This window comes from Cyprinus carpio, chromosome A25, assembly GCF_018340385.1.
Source record: "Cyprinus carpio isolate SPL01 chromosome A25, ASM1834038v1, whole genome shotgun sequence".
In the NCBI taxonomy this organism is placed as follows: domain Eukaryota; kingdom Metazoa; phylum Chordata; class Actinopteri; order Cypriniformes; family Cyprinidae; genus Cyprinus; species Cyprinus carpio.
The window spans coordinates 14433499-14448796 of NC_056596.1; the positions used below are offsets into that span (position 1 = coordinate 14433499).

Here is a 15298-nt window from a genome sequence, read left to right on the forward strand (position 1 = left end):
GTAGGAAATTTACAAAATATCTTCATGGAACATGATCTTTACTTAATATCCTAATGATTTTTGGCATAAAAGAAAAATCCATAATTTTTTTTTTTTTTTTTTTTTTTTTTTTTTGGCTATTGCTACAAATATACCCCAGTGACTTAAGACTGGTTTTGTGGTCCAGGGCCACATATTTTTAGTTATTTTTAGTCGTAGTTATCTTCCTTGGTGTAAATGTGCATTTTTTCATTTAAATGACACAAAAGTAAAATATAATTCAAACATTTTTATACAAAAACTAATTTTTGCCATTCTCTTTAATCATTAAAAGTTTTAATCGTTTGGTTGAATTTCTCATCTGATATTTTGGACTATATGGTTAATCAATCAATATTCATTATTTCTCATCTTTTATTTTGTGGGATAGTCAGTAGTCAGTAGGTTTTATAGGTATAAAATGTCAAATTTTTAACCATGCTCTTAAAATAAACTTTGGATAATGCAATTAATTGTTCAGCTCATCTATCTATCTATCTATCTATATATATATATATATATATATATATATATATATATATATATATATATATATATATATAGTATGTATATATAATTAGCATATATGATATATTCATTATTTATAATGTGTGATTCTATGCACATAACTGATATATATATCTTTTATTGTTTTATATGATATTTTGGCATGTGTATTCCTATCTCAAAAAATTAGCATATTTCATCCGACCAAATATAATACAAAAAAGTATAAATATATGTTCAGTTATGCACTCAATACTTGGTTGTAACTGTTCAATGTGTGTGTGGCACTGTGTGTTATGTGTGTAGCGGCTTAAGCTGTGTGGGTATCAGGAGAGTTGGCAGGCCAATATAATACCATGGTCAGTAAACCATTTACCAGTGGTTTTGGCACTGTGATGCCAGGTATATCTTCATCTCCATAAAGCTTTTCCAGCAGATAAGCATATCTCCTGATAGCTATATATATAAAACACAGTATACATGGCACCCGCAGACCATCACGCACACATTTCCTTCTCCCCCCCAGTCTTCCTCCAGACTCTGGCACCTTGATTTCCGAATAAAAAATTTATATTTGGATACAACAGTAAAGACAATATAAGGAGAGCAGGTGTGATTTGAAACTTTGTGAATGTGCAGAGGACTGTAAATAACAATTCAGGTTCAATTATTGCTTGCCCAGACAGATCAGTTTTGATTTGAAACCAAGACCAACAATAAAAGAACAACAGTCATAATCAAAAACCCAACCAAAGGGTCAAAGGGAATTTTGGGTCTGACAGCCTGCTCTACAACCTTTTTTGCAGGGGTCAAAGTTTTTATATCATATGGGGCACATCAAATCACAAAGGCCCAACCAAACTCCCAAACTTACATACATCACAACAACCTTTTTTGCAGGAACCTTGCCTCCGCTGACAGCCTGCTCTACAACCTTTTTTGCAGGAAAGAAAGCACGACTTTAATCGAGCATCTCCAGGTGTCTTCTCGGTGACAACCTTTTTTGCAGGAAAGAAAGCACGACTTTAATCGAGCATCTCCAGGTGTCTTCTCGGTGAGAAGAACACGAATTTCTGAACAGACTCCACTTCAAAGCATAGGCCTGCCTCGTAGAGGGAGCTCTAGCCTGAGTTATAAGTGTCTACCACCGCTGGTGGAAGATCACTTAGGTCTGCCACGTTCCGTCCAGAAGCCACACGTGGAGGTTCCAGAGATCTGGATGTGGGTGGCATATGGTGCCCAGCCCCTGAGAAAGCAGGTCTTTCTTCAGGGGGATGTGCCAGGGAGGGGCTATCATGAGGAGCATGAGTTTCCGAAAACCAGGTCCGGGTGGGCCAGTAGGGCACAACCAAACGGATTTGTTCCTCATCCTCCCTGACCTTGCACAGTGTCTGTGCGAGCAGACTCACTGGGGGAAATGCATATTTGCGTAGAGCCCAAGGCCAGCTGTGTGCCAGTGCATCCATGCCGAGGAGGGCCTGGGTCAGGGAATAGTACTACTGGCAGTGGGAGGACTCGTGAGAAGCAAACAGGTCCACCTGAGCTTCCCCGAATCGACTCCAGATCAGCTGGACCGTCTGGGGACGGAGTCGCCATTCTCTGTGGAAAGTGAGCTGTTTTGAGAGCACGTTGGCCGCATGATTGAGCTCCCCTGGAATCTGGACGGCGCGCAGCGACTTGAGCCGTGTCTGACTCCAGAGGAGGAGATGGCGAGCGAGTTGAGACATGTGATGTGATCGTTGACCGCCCTGTCTGTTGATGTAAGAATGCGGACCAACCACACATGCTTGTCCAGCCGCAGCAGCCAGAACTGCCGCAAGGCTTGATGTAAGAACTCCAGACAGTTGATGTGCACCAGTCGAGCCCTGTCCAGAAAAGCTGCCTGCCCATTGCACGTCCCCCAGTCATTGGAGGCATCTGTCGAAACAACACTTGCGTAAGGGCACCCCAGCCTGTAGAAATGTCCGACCAGGTGATTCGGGTGTGTAACCAGTGACACAATGTGTACCATGGTGCCATGCCATCTCGGGACTCGGGTGTGTAACCAGTGCTGAAGTGGTCTCATATTAAGAATCCGGGCGGCATGACAGTGGCTGCGGATGCCATATGCCCCAGGAGCCTCTGAAAATGTTTCAGTGGTACCACTGTCCTGCCTGAAGGAACTCAGACAGTGCAGCACTGACTGGGCACATTCGTTGGTGAGACTGGGGAAAGTGATGAGTCAGGAAAGTGGTGAGTCATACTCACCGAGTCTAACTCTATACCGAGATAAGAGATTCTCTGCACAAGGGAGAGCTTGCTTTTCTCTCGGTTGACCTGAAGCCCCAACTGACTGAGGTGCTGAAACACCAGGTCCCTGTGATCGCACAACTCCTCTCACGACGGGGCCATGATGAGCCAGTCATCGATATTGAGGATCCTGATGCCTGCTTCCCATAGTGGGGCAAGGACACCCACCTCGACTTTCATGATGACTTGGCCACTGGCGATAGGGGGCGCCGTGGGTGAGAGTGAGGAAACGGTGTGTAGCTCACTTTTGACCCATGGGCCTTGCAACCCAGAGGAAAAGGAAACTGCTCTTTCTTTGACAATGTGGTTACCGCTGGCCATTGAGCCAGTGACGGAACAAAAAGAAAAGGAACTGAAAGATTCTCTGCCTGGCCCTCTTCTGGGGGAAGAAGCAGTGCTGTCTTCACCACCTCCTGAAAAGCAGACTCCCATATCTCTGGGTTGCCGGTTGTGAGACACGCTGGACGCCGACAAAAACCAATCATCCAGCCGTGAGCACTCAGGGCTGGGCGGTGTAGTCATATCACCCTGCAACCCAAGACCTACCTTGATGGGAGACCTCCTGGGAAAACTAGGTTGCTGTTGGAAGAGGTGTTAGTGAGGCGCACCCTGTGGTCTGTGTGGGTCCTAATGCCCCAGTATAGTGACAGGGACAAATTGCCAAATTGCCCCCCTGACCTTTGTCGATCATGGCCTCCAATAATCTCCAACAACTTGATTGGCTCTATCTCTCTCTCCTCTCCACCTGTAGCTGGTGTGTGGTGAGTGCACTGGCACCGTTGTCCTGTGTCTGCCGTCGAATCATCCAAGTGGATGCTGCACACAGGTGGTGGTTGAGGAGAGACCCCCCACATGATTGTAAAGCACTTCGGGTGTACAACAATACACAAAGCGCTATAGAAATGCATCATTCATTCATTCATTCATTCATTCATTCATTCATTCATTCATCTCCAGCCCGATGCTCATGGCTGCCCAGGCAAGCATGGCCGATTCGGCAGTGGTGACAACACCCAAGGGGGGCAGCCTCGCCGAATCTTCATCCTCAGAGGCTGATAGCTCATCCCCCGATGCTGTGAACGACATCTGATCCTTCGGCAGCCCACCAAATGAGACGCTGGGACCACTGTGAGATGGCCCAGCTGAATCACCCAGCAGCCGCACAGGACATGCGCTGCTGCAGGAGTGATAGGTTCATGGGGCGTGACCCGGAGTAGAAGCTCTCACTGTCCCCCTTAAATCTCCAAGAGCGCTAGTCAACGGTCCTCTGCTCATGGCAGAGAAACCGGGACGGGTAGCGGCAGAGGGGTTAAATAGTGCTTGATAAATAAAGTGACATTGACATTGACAATCACAGATCTAATCTTCAACCCGTCAATCAAATGTACAGTACGGGATGCTTTCTGAACATATGAAGCTGAATATTCAATATAACACTGACAATTCTGACAAGTTAGTTCTGTTGTTTTTATTTGCTCAGATGATATAAACCTGAAGTCATTGTCCTACTTATTTGCCAGTGATCTTGAGTTTTGTCTAGTGTTTAAAATGGCTTAATCTTAGAATTTAATTTTACTTTATTGAAATTCACTTGTAAATATCCAAATATTACACAAACAGATATTTATATATATCTACACTCCCTGGCCACTTTATTAATAAAAACCTACAATCACCGGCCACTACATTAGGTACACCTTGCTAGTACCGTATATTAACATATACAATTAATTTTATTAACTCCCCTTCATGGCCACTTTATTAGGTACACCTTGCTAGTACCGGGTTGGACCGTTTTGCCTTCAGAACTGCCTGAATTCTTCGTGGCATAGATTCAACAGGGTATTGGAAACATTCCTCAGAGATTTTGGTCCATATTGTCATGATAGCATCACGCAGTTGCTGTAGATTTGTCGGCTGCACATCCATGATGCGAATCTCCTGTTCCACCACATCCCAAAGCTGCTCTATTGGATTGAGATCTCGGTTTGAACCTCAGCAAGTCATCTTCACCACATCTAGATGCCTAAATGCATTGAGTTGCTCCCATGTGATTGGCTGATTAGCAATTTGTGTTACGAAGCAATTGAATAGGTGTACCTAATAAAGTGGCCGGTGAGTGTGTATATATATATATATATATATATATATATATATATATAGTTATTTTTTATTTAATATATATATATATACACACACACACATACAGTGGGGCTCGAAAGTTTGGGCACCCCTTGCAGAATCTGTGAAAATGTGAATAATTTTCAAAAAATAAGAGCAATCATTCTAAATGCGTGTTATTTTTTATTTAGTACTGTCCTGAGTAAGATATTGTACATAAAAGATGTTTACATTTAGTCCACAAGACAAAAAAAAATGCTGAAATTATTAAAATAACCCCATTCAAAAGTTTGGGAACCCTTGGTTCTTAATGCTGTGTATGGTTACCTGGATGATCCACGACTGTCTTTCTGTTTTGAGATGGTTGTGCATGAGTCTCTTGTTTGTTCTGAACAGTTAAACTGAGAACTGTTCTTCAGAAAAATCTTTAAGGTCCTGCAGGTTCTTCAGTTTTCCAGAATCTTTGTATATTTGAACCCTTTCCAGCAGTGAACATTAATCAATAAAGAGTTATTTATTTCTTTTGATTTCTCATGATACAATGTCTTTAAACATTATGCTTTTACTTTTCATTACGTTTTCAGTGTGGCCAGAACCTCAAATGTTTACATCAGAATTTGCTTTGCTCTGATGGATTCCTAGACCTTTTTTTTCTATTTCAGTCTAAGTGAAGATAAATGCTGTCTACTTTTAATGTGCACTGCAGGTATGTACAGGGCTTTGATGCACTCTGACATCCCGAAAAACACCTTTAACACCCACCTGGCTGACTATCCGTCCCATCTGCCTATCTTATGCACAGCAGACTGTTTACTATGTGTGTGCATGTGTGGCACATGTTTCTTCAGGAAAAAGAGAGAGAGAACCAGTATGTGAGAGACAATAATTGCAGATATTTAGCTCCATAAAGGGCAATAAACAGTATAAAGGTCCCACTGCGCTCTTCACATCTTGCGCTCGAGTCGCTGTTTTCTACAGCAGACAATGAAGCCCTCTGTCTGCTTTTAATTAGGATCTGTGGTGATGTCGAGTACCGGGGGCACTAGACCGATTGTGAGAGCTGAACTGTGCAGGAACCCACCATATGAAGCCACAGTCCATAAGTCAAAGGCCCTAATAAACAATAACCACCATCTCGGCTTTGATTACCAACCACAGCAATCGCATCATGAATTGGTTATAACTCACGGCACCGCTACTGAAATGAGAAACTGCTTGCATAGTAAGGAAGAATGGGATAAACTGAGCCTCTCTCTGTCTGTCTGTCTGTCTGCCTATCTACCTTTTTTGTCTGCTGTATATTTTCTTTTTATCTTTTTATCCTATCATATCATGTCCATACCTACAAGTGACAGCTTTGACTGATGGTTAAACACAATTAGAGGAGGGATTCACACAATACATAATGCTGCATTTATGGCAAGTGTCCTCAGGGAATGGTAGAGAGCTGCACAATCGCAGCTGAAAACGTGTTCTTCATGCATCTAAGCAGAGAATCTTTCAGTAACATTATTGCTTGAGTTCAGATTATTGGGCAGCATCTATACACGCAGTAAATGATTAATCATACTACAGTCAGTCTGTAGTGTCAAGCTGTGCATGAACACCTTAGTTTCTCAGGAAGGAAGCAGTGGAGGCATGGAGTCACAAACACACGCACCACCTCCCCTCATTATAATGATCATGGCACTGGCCTTCTGAGAGAACTTGTACCAGAGTGTTAATTAGCAAAAAAAAAAAAAAAAAAAGAGAGAGAGAGAAAAAAACTATTTTTACTATTTCATTTATGTAATGTTTTTGAAAAGTATTCTAGATTCCTGTTATTAACATTTTACGGATGTGTAATCATGAAGCCCGTCTCACAGCCAAAACCATTGCAAGCCCTGCTTTAGTTTATGCCATGGCTTTGTTTCTACAACAATCACTGCAACTTTGATTCCAGCTAAACTAGTCAAGATAGCGAGAGGGAAATGAAGGACAGGACAGTGAGAGAACCGATCAATAACAGCTGGTTTCATATCGGATGTTAAAACTGTATTAAACGGATTTGAATGAGAAATCTGTTATGGGCTGCCAAGCAGAACTGCATATGATTGAGTTTTACCAACCTGGCTTCAGATTTGAAAACATTTGTTAATTTGTTTTGCAGAACTACGCCACGTGCCAACCATTTGACAGTATCTCATCCATTTATGTTTTAGTTCTCCACAAAGTTCAAAACATTGGAAAGAACGAAATAAGAAAAACACTTTCTGGAAAAAATGTAAAATTTAACTTAAAAAAAAAAAAAAAAAAAGAAAAAAAAAAGATTGATACTGAGATCAAATACAGACCCCCAGTTCCTGAAACAAGTTCAACCTGAGTTACATGTAAGAGCCTTTTTATCTCTGTTAGCATTTCCCAAAAGTGTATTTGTAGAGTTTGGTTCCAAAACGCTATAAATCCATTTTAATTAATTTGAGTAAAAATGTGTTTTCTTTACCAAGAAAGTGGTAGGATGAAACCCACTATTTTCTGTTTCAAACTTTGGCATCTTTAGGTTATAATAACATTAAAAATTCAAATCCAGATTTTGATTTTCAAAGATTCATTATAAAATAAAAATGTTTTTTTTTCAAAATGCAATAAATCCACTGAATCAATATCAAGTTATTTTTCATATTGAAACTGTTGAATATACACAACATAGTAAGTTGATCCACATATGACACCCTCTGAACTTGGTCAATACTAATCTTATATACATGCACTGGACTAAAAATACATTCATCAGTCATCGCTCACAAAATGAATTCAATGGGTCATCTTGTTTGCTATAAATGAACAACAATAAAAGAAAATTTCATCATGATCTACGGCTCTGTGTATTAAATGCCGCTCCATCTGAAAGCACGTGATGGAGATTTACCGGTACTACTAATCACAGAATCGACTTTACTGACGAGATGCACATGACAATCACATGTGATTTATCGTGCAGCCCTTGTTTGTTGATCACAAAGTACAAAGTAGATGAAGAAAACTAGGATGCCAGGTGTAGTCAAATTGCCACCATTACTGTCTAGAGTGTGTGGAATGTGTGCTGTGATTGGTTGAGCGGATATATCGCATTCTGCAGAGAAAGGAGACTGCCGTTTGTCATAGTTTGGAAAAAAAGGGAGAAAACATGACCAAATAACTCAGCGAATATCGCATTTTGCGTAAAATTAAAAATGGACTTTTCAATACCAACTGGATACAATACTGATTTTAGTTGAAACTCAATTTTTGTAAAAATGGCGTTTATCGTGTTTTGGAACCAAACTCTTAATTTACCTATGTGTAAATGACGTGCTAAATTCTATTTTTTTTATTTATTAATTTTTTTTATTAACCAGATCCTCAGATTAATCATAAAGTGTCTATAAACACTAATTTAACTGTTTTGTGCATTGGTAAATAAATGTACGTGATAACCATATCAAAATATTTAAAAATTAACATTTTTAAACAAAACACTGTATCATGCAGGAACTGCTGACTCTTAATTTATTGTAATCCCATCCCTCTTATCATCAGTCTTCTTCCAAGATCCCAACAGGAGCATGTGACCAAGAGAAAACAGAGCTCTTCTGGCAGTGAGTGCTTAGGCACATATGGAGCTTATTGCACACCAGTCACTGCTGCCACAATCCCACCATTGCATCTCTCATTTGCTTGACCTCGATCACACATGTTACAGGAAGCTGAGTGTACCTCTGGATGATGACCCGCTGGCCTTGCTCCTCTGGACTTACTCCCCATTTCATTAGCCGTACAGTTATAGTTTATCTGACACTTTAACTGAAGCAACTTACAATACACCTATTGTTCCCATAAAGAACCTGAAGTTACAACCTGAAGTAAGTGTTTTGCTTGAGTACACAATGGTGGAACCTTAAGAAGTGATCCTTTATTTAAGTCTACAAGACCAAAAGTGCCTGTAGTTGAAGAAACATGCATTTATGTGATAAGGAGTGATGACAGTTCTTCCCTGCAGTGTCCTGAAGTGGTAGCTGCTGGTTCTGACTGGTGCTGTTGGTTTTCATACTGTTTTGTTTTTGATTTTGTCTGTGTACCTGTCACTTGGTTTGCTGGACTAATTGCATTTTCTGGAACTAATCTTTAGCCAGACATGGATTTTACATATTGCCAAAGTATCCTGCTCACATTATCTGCTTGCCATCTACCAGCCACAGTTGCACAGTAAGTCTCCATTCACTAATATCCTATTGCAAGTGTGTCCATCTGTTCAGCTCAAGCTATAGATGTCAGTTCTAATGCTCTCAGTAGATAGCCTCCTATTATAATCATCTTCATTCTGTCCTCTTACTAATCACTGTGAAATAGCCCTGAGTCATGACAACTTCTGGTCATTGAACATTTGCAGGAAAACTGGTCCTATAGTTAATCTAAGGTCAGCAGACTCATCCAGACGCCTGTTCATGTTGTACTAGGCTCTGAATAGTTTAAACACTCCTTTCCTCAGTATTTTACAAATAAAATTATCTACTTTTTTTATGCCAAAAAGGTCTTTCACATTCGATCCCTTCCCAAATGCTCTGAATAGTTTCTGTCTAGTAGTTATCTGTTATTACTTTTTACTTGACAAATTGTATTCTTGCTTTTACAACACTTCCACTAAAATTAATTTATCAAGGAACATGTCTTAGATCCATTTGATTTCAGTAATAATAGACCAATTCATGATATTTCCCATCTGGTCATACTCCCTTAGAATTTTTTTGGCTTCATATAAACACTTCCATTTCAGTAATCCCTGTTTCCAGCCAAATGTGCAATACTGAGATGGCTGTCCTCTGAGTTGTCAATGATCTCCTCTCAGTGTATCCTGGCACTCATAGTTGTATAATGCTGCTAGATTTTGCTATTGGTAACACTGGTACAGCTCTCTCCTTGTTTACTTCTGAGCCAATGGGTAATTTTTTTAAATTTCTTTTCAGAGTTACAAATTTACCAGTCCCCAACTCAAGGTGTCCTTCAGGGTTCAGTTCTGGGCCCTCTTTTGTTGTTACATTACATCTTGACATTTTTATAATACACTATTTTATGCCTTGTTAACATAAAGATTTGACTTGTATGACTTGTATGAACATTGTTTACCCTCTGGTCGAGGCTCACCTCACTTTTTTTCTTATCAGTGCGAAAGAGACTCAAAATACTCTTTTGCTCTTACAGATAAGTGTCATACATAATTCAAACCTGTGTCTGCATTCGAAAAGTGTCTGCTTTTATTTGTGTATACTCACAATAACAACAGATTGCTGTGCTTTTGTAAAATAAAGAAAACAAACAGGGTGCCCTTTCTGTCATCTGTCACCATGAACTTCTTTCTGAAACACGTAACAAAAATTAACCAAAACGCAGCAAATACTGCATGGTCATTATCACTCTCTCGCATTCGGCCTTTCTAACACAAAACATGTTTTAAAAAGTTGAAGTCTGTGTAAGGTCAATTCTGAGAATTGTTTCTAAACGCATTCTAAATGTTAGAAATGCAATCACGAGATACTGTCATTACCGTTAGTAACTACAGCATAGTTTGCTAGCTGGCTTAGCCTTCATCACATAAATGCATAATATCTGGTTGCTATAATTTACAAAACTGCTCAGTCTCCTTATTTAAATTAAGCTGCTAGAGGAAGCATCCATTCAGGTTGACAGTTGAGAGAATGCAGCTTTCCCACGAGTGGGCGTGGTTTCAACACGACAGCGGACACTTCCCCCAGTGTTTGTGAGCAGAGAATACTGCAAATTTGACTGGGTTGTTAATAACACTTTTTTATGTGGTGTGACAAACTTAGAATACACATTTAATATTGCTTTACACGGACTTTAAATCAATATATTCTCTTCTGTGAATGAGTGAGCAGGATATACTCAAAAGTCTTGTGAACAAATGTTCTGTATGTTTTGTGGCCTTATTTTAGCTAGTTAAAATTGTTTATTTTTTTCACTAACCACGCGTAAATTTTGTTTTCTGAAAAAATACAAATCTGTACATACATGCTGATGTATTAATATGTTCATAAGAAACAAAAAAAATAAAATACAAAATTTCAGGTCGTGTCAAAACTTTTCCCGGGTTCAAATACACCCTCAGACCCCAGAGGGTTAAAAATTCTTCGTATTGAAATGTCACCAAATATGAAGTACGTTCTAGCTGATTTAAAGGAAGATGAACATCAGTGATATAGAGAGAGCGATTTTGCCCAGGACAAGCTAATGAGAATCTGTCATCCGTTTTCATGAAAAGAAAAGGAAAATAGGAAGAGGGTTTCAGCAAGTCCTCCTCATAGAGAGTCATCACCTCCTTTAATAGGAGTCCAGCAGGTGTGTTTCCCTTTCCCAGCTGCTGAGAGAGAGAGAGAAAGTGTGTAAAGGAGTGGAGAGTGAAGACTAGACACAGAAGAACTCTGCAGAGGAAAGCTGCTCGAGAGAGCTGATAGACTGAGATGTGGTAGCACCAGATGTTGGAGGATTTGGAGGAAAAAAAATCATTAATGGTAATTTTAGCAGAGAGTCTGAAATGATGGTAGAATTGAGTAAACCCCACCCCCCAAAAAAGTTTCTCAAGCTTGGGACAGTTCTGCCAGCTTCACTTATCATTCTGGGCTGGGCTAAGTTCCCTCTCTCTTCACTAGTTCTCTTCTCTCTTTCGCCCTCTCCTTGCATTTGAGTGTAATGAGAGCCATGCGGTGAGTTGTGGATGAGAGACGTCAGATTAAAGAAGAGTGAGAGGAGCAGGACAGAAAACACACTCACTGAGCTGCTGGGAGTTTCAGCGCTGCATGCAAGGTGAGGGTCCTATCTATCCACTTGATGCTTCTGTGCATGAATTATTGTGGACATGGCTGCTGTACCTAATCACATTATATACACACAGCTGACAACCGTGTCTGAAGATGTTTTTACATGATTTTTTTCTGTGATGTTAGCACTTGTAATTCACTGTCATTAAAGGGATGACATTTGTTATCAGAGAGAAGTGTAATAAATAATGTGTGTTATATGTGCAAGTTTCCTTAAGTTTGCATAGTGCATATATATATATATATATATATATATATATATATATATATATATATATATATATATAACCTATCCTTGCAAGTGTTTTTGTCAGCTAGAGAAATTGACATGGCTATAATAATTTTATGATTTATTTTTAACTGTCATATTTAGTTTGAATGTTTCTATTTATTTTAAATGTCATTTTTCTCTCTCTCTAACACACACACACACACACACACACATATATATATATATATATATATATATATATAGTCACAAAAATAGTCATATACATTATAGTCACTTATGTAAAGTATGTAAACTGTATGTAAAATGTAATCAGACAGAATGAGTCTATACAAGCATTGAGATGTTATTATTCAGGATCTATATCATACTGGTTCTGCAGCTGTAAAGTAGTCAGGGGCTAGAGTTCCTGTACATGACACTGAGCCTGTTTTAGCTGTTATTAATAGATTTACTGTCCCTCGGTTGCTCGTAAAGGAAGCCTCCCTGGTAAGTCATGCTGGGAGGTCACTCACAGAGGTCAGGCCAGGTACTGGAATCTCAGATATTTGTCACTGGCAACATGCGTCCACCCCTCCCATATTTTTTCTCTGTTCTCCCCTGTGGCATTTTCCATGGATGCGTGCTCAGTCCTGTCACTGAACGCTAGTATGGATTTTCCAGGAAAGTAAACAGTTGGCAGTGCCAGGTTAAAACCATACCCACTTGTTTGCTTGTTTGTGTTATATTTATTTTGGGAGAAGGCTCCTGTTTACCAGATTTTATTAGATTTTTACCAGGAGCCTTGTGTTTGTGTATATCTAGGTATCTCTGTTAGTTCTCTGCATGAGTTATGGAGAATATTCTTGATTTAATATTTATAACTTTAAAGTTTTATAACTTCCTCTATGCAAAGCCCAGCCTTAATATATATATATATATATATATATTAGGGGGGGGGATGAATATTTCTATTAGATTTATCATAGTAACTATTATTGCAGTATATTTTCTGAGGCAGTGAGTTTTTTTTTTTTTTTTTTTAATTTTAATCAAACCAGATGGTGCATATTGAAACCCCCTGCAAAACATACGTGCATTTTGTGGCTGCCGAAGTAGTACAGTAGTGTATAATTACATCTCTTGCTGTAAATCCATAATTGCATAAATAGAAGCTAGTTGATTGCTGAAATTTATGTATGTAATAAATTTACAGCATCAAGACCACCAATTCTCAAACCTAAAAGAGCACTTGTAGTGTTTGTCTGTATGTTTTCCCATGTTTAAAGCCACCCAACATCTTGACTATTTAGATCATATCCTTATTTATGTATTTTCCTTTAGGCCTGCAATTACACATTTTTCTAATGCAAATCTCTTAAAACCATGTATTTAGGACAGCATATGTGCTTTCTCAGTAATAGTTATGCATATGTAAACAGATTTGTATAAACAAATTCTCTGAGCCATGTAAAGTGACCAAATAGGCTTAAAAAAAAAAAAGGCATAACTAAACAAATCCACATGGAGAAGTGTCTTGGAGCACATCCTATAATAATGTCTGTGATATAGGATAACAGTTGGAAGTGTCAAATTAGAGGCAGAAGTTAATAAATGATAAAGTTTGGTTGAGGATGAACACAGTGAGGATCGACGTAATGGGATTTTGCACTTATCGTGCCAATTGGATTGCTACTACTTGGAAAGAGTGTTTATAGATAATAAACTGTTTGAACAAATGAGAAAAGAAAGGATGAAAGAATGAGGTAGGAATTGAGGTGCAGATATGAAGAGGTTGAGATTGTGGCCACCAGATGACCCTTTAAATAGCATATGGAATAAAATCTGTGTCCAGACAATCCTGTTTCCTTATGTAATCTCTCACATCAGCTCTCCTCTCTCTCTCTCTCTCTCTCTCTCTCTCTCTCTCTCTCTTTCTCGCTCTCTCTCAGCTGTCCGGGTCTGTGCCAATATTTCCCCTGTGTAGTTCTCATTACTCTAATAATGGCTCTGGACTGAACTCATCACAGCGTGTCACCTGCCCTCTCAGATTTCGCTTGTTTCCTTTCTATCTCCACTGTTGACCCTTTAAACTCTCTCTCTCTCTTTTCAAAAAACACACACAATGATGTAACAATGGAATTAGACCCTCAAACACCAAGTTGGTAGTGCTTGTATTAAGAATTAAACTTCGCATAATGTAATACAGGTTAATGGGATTTGTCACATATGCCATTGTTAGGGGTTACTGGCCTAAGATAAAAGAACAAAAACAATATTTACGCTCTATATATGACTTGGGTTCCTCTGTTAATACACGTTAATGGGATTTGATGCACATTTATCATCCACAGGGAAAGTTATAATAATTTGGTGTAGTATTCAGGCTGTATGTACTGTGTTTTCCAAGTGAACAATGAAATGTCAAATAAATCCCATTAACACGTATTTAAAGGGGAACCTGATATAGAGCAGATTTTTTATTTTTATTTTTTATTTTTTTTTACTTAAGCCAATAACCCCTAACAATGGCTTAGTAATGCACTAACCACTAAGAAAACCTTAGCAACTGCATAGCAACTAGGGATGTGCGGGTCTAGTCGACTAAACGGTACAGCTCCTACTAGTCAACACTGAAAACAATAGATGATTACACAACAGAAAAAAAAAACATGATAATCATTCAAATTACCATCATTTTATGTTACTATCAAATTCCCATTGTTACATTTAAAACATTTTAAATAAGTTAAAATAAAACATTTGAAAAATACATTATTTTTATAAGTGTTTCGGGATGTAAACTACATTTTTGCTTCATGCCTCGCATGGGTTTTCTTCGTGTCAGTTGTGGCGAGCTCAAAAGTGACCACACGAAAGACGAGCAAGGTGTGGGATTATTTTGGATTAGAAAGAAATGGAAAAGTTTTGTGTAAACTGTGTAATGTCAGATTGGCTTACAATAACTCTACTGGAGCGATGAGTAAACATATTCATTACAGGCACGTAGGCGTTAGCTTAGAGAATAGCCAAAGTCAGCTAATATCATTCACTACAGCCCGCCACCGCTGCGATCCCGTCCACACCATCTATTCCTCGAAGACTCACTTCGGTGGTGCTGTGTGATGTCCAGGCGCTTTCTGAAATTCTGTTGGCTTGCTTTTCGTTATCTCTGCATGCGCGACTTCAGTTCCTGCAGAGCGCGTTTTTTCAACTGCAGGAATATGTTTCCATCACCCTGTTTTAATGCGCATTTTGAAGTATCGAATGAGAAACAAGTTTTTACACTCGAGTGTAAAAATTT

The 15298-nt window shown here is 39.2% G+C and overlaps 1 protein-coding gene across 3 annotated transcripts in view; it reads left to right on the top strand.

The window, feature by feature from the left end:
* Positions 1 to 15298, top strand: part of LOC109099814 (zinc finger protein 469-like) — a 248013-nt gene that overhangs the window by 159788 nt on the left and 72927 nt on the right. Inside the window, exon 1 of one of the 3 annotated variants that reach the window (XM_042715663.1) lies at positions 11150 to 11772. The exons of the other annotated variants lie outside the window; for them this stretch is intronic. The gene's annotated coding sequence lies outside the window, so the exon portion shown is untranslated. Of the gene's footprint in view, positions 1 to 11149; positions 11773 to 15298 lie in introns of those variants that run through there. 3 annotated transcript variants of the gene reach the window in all.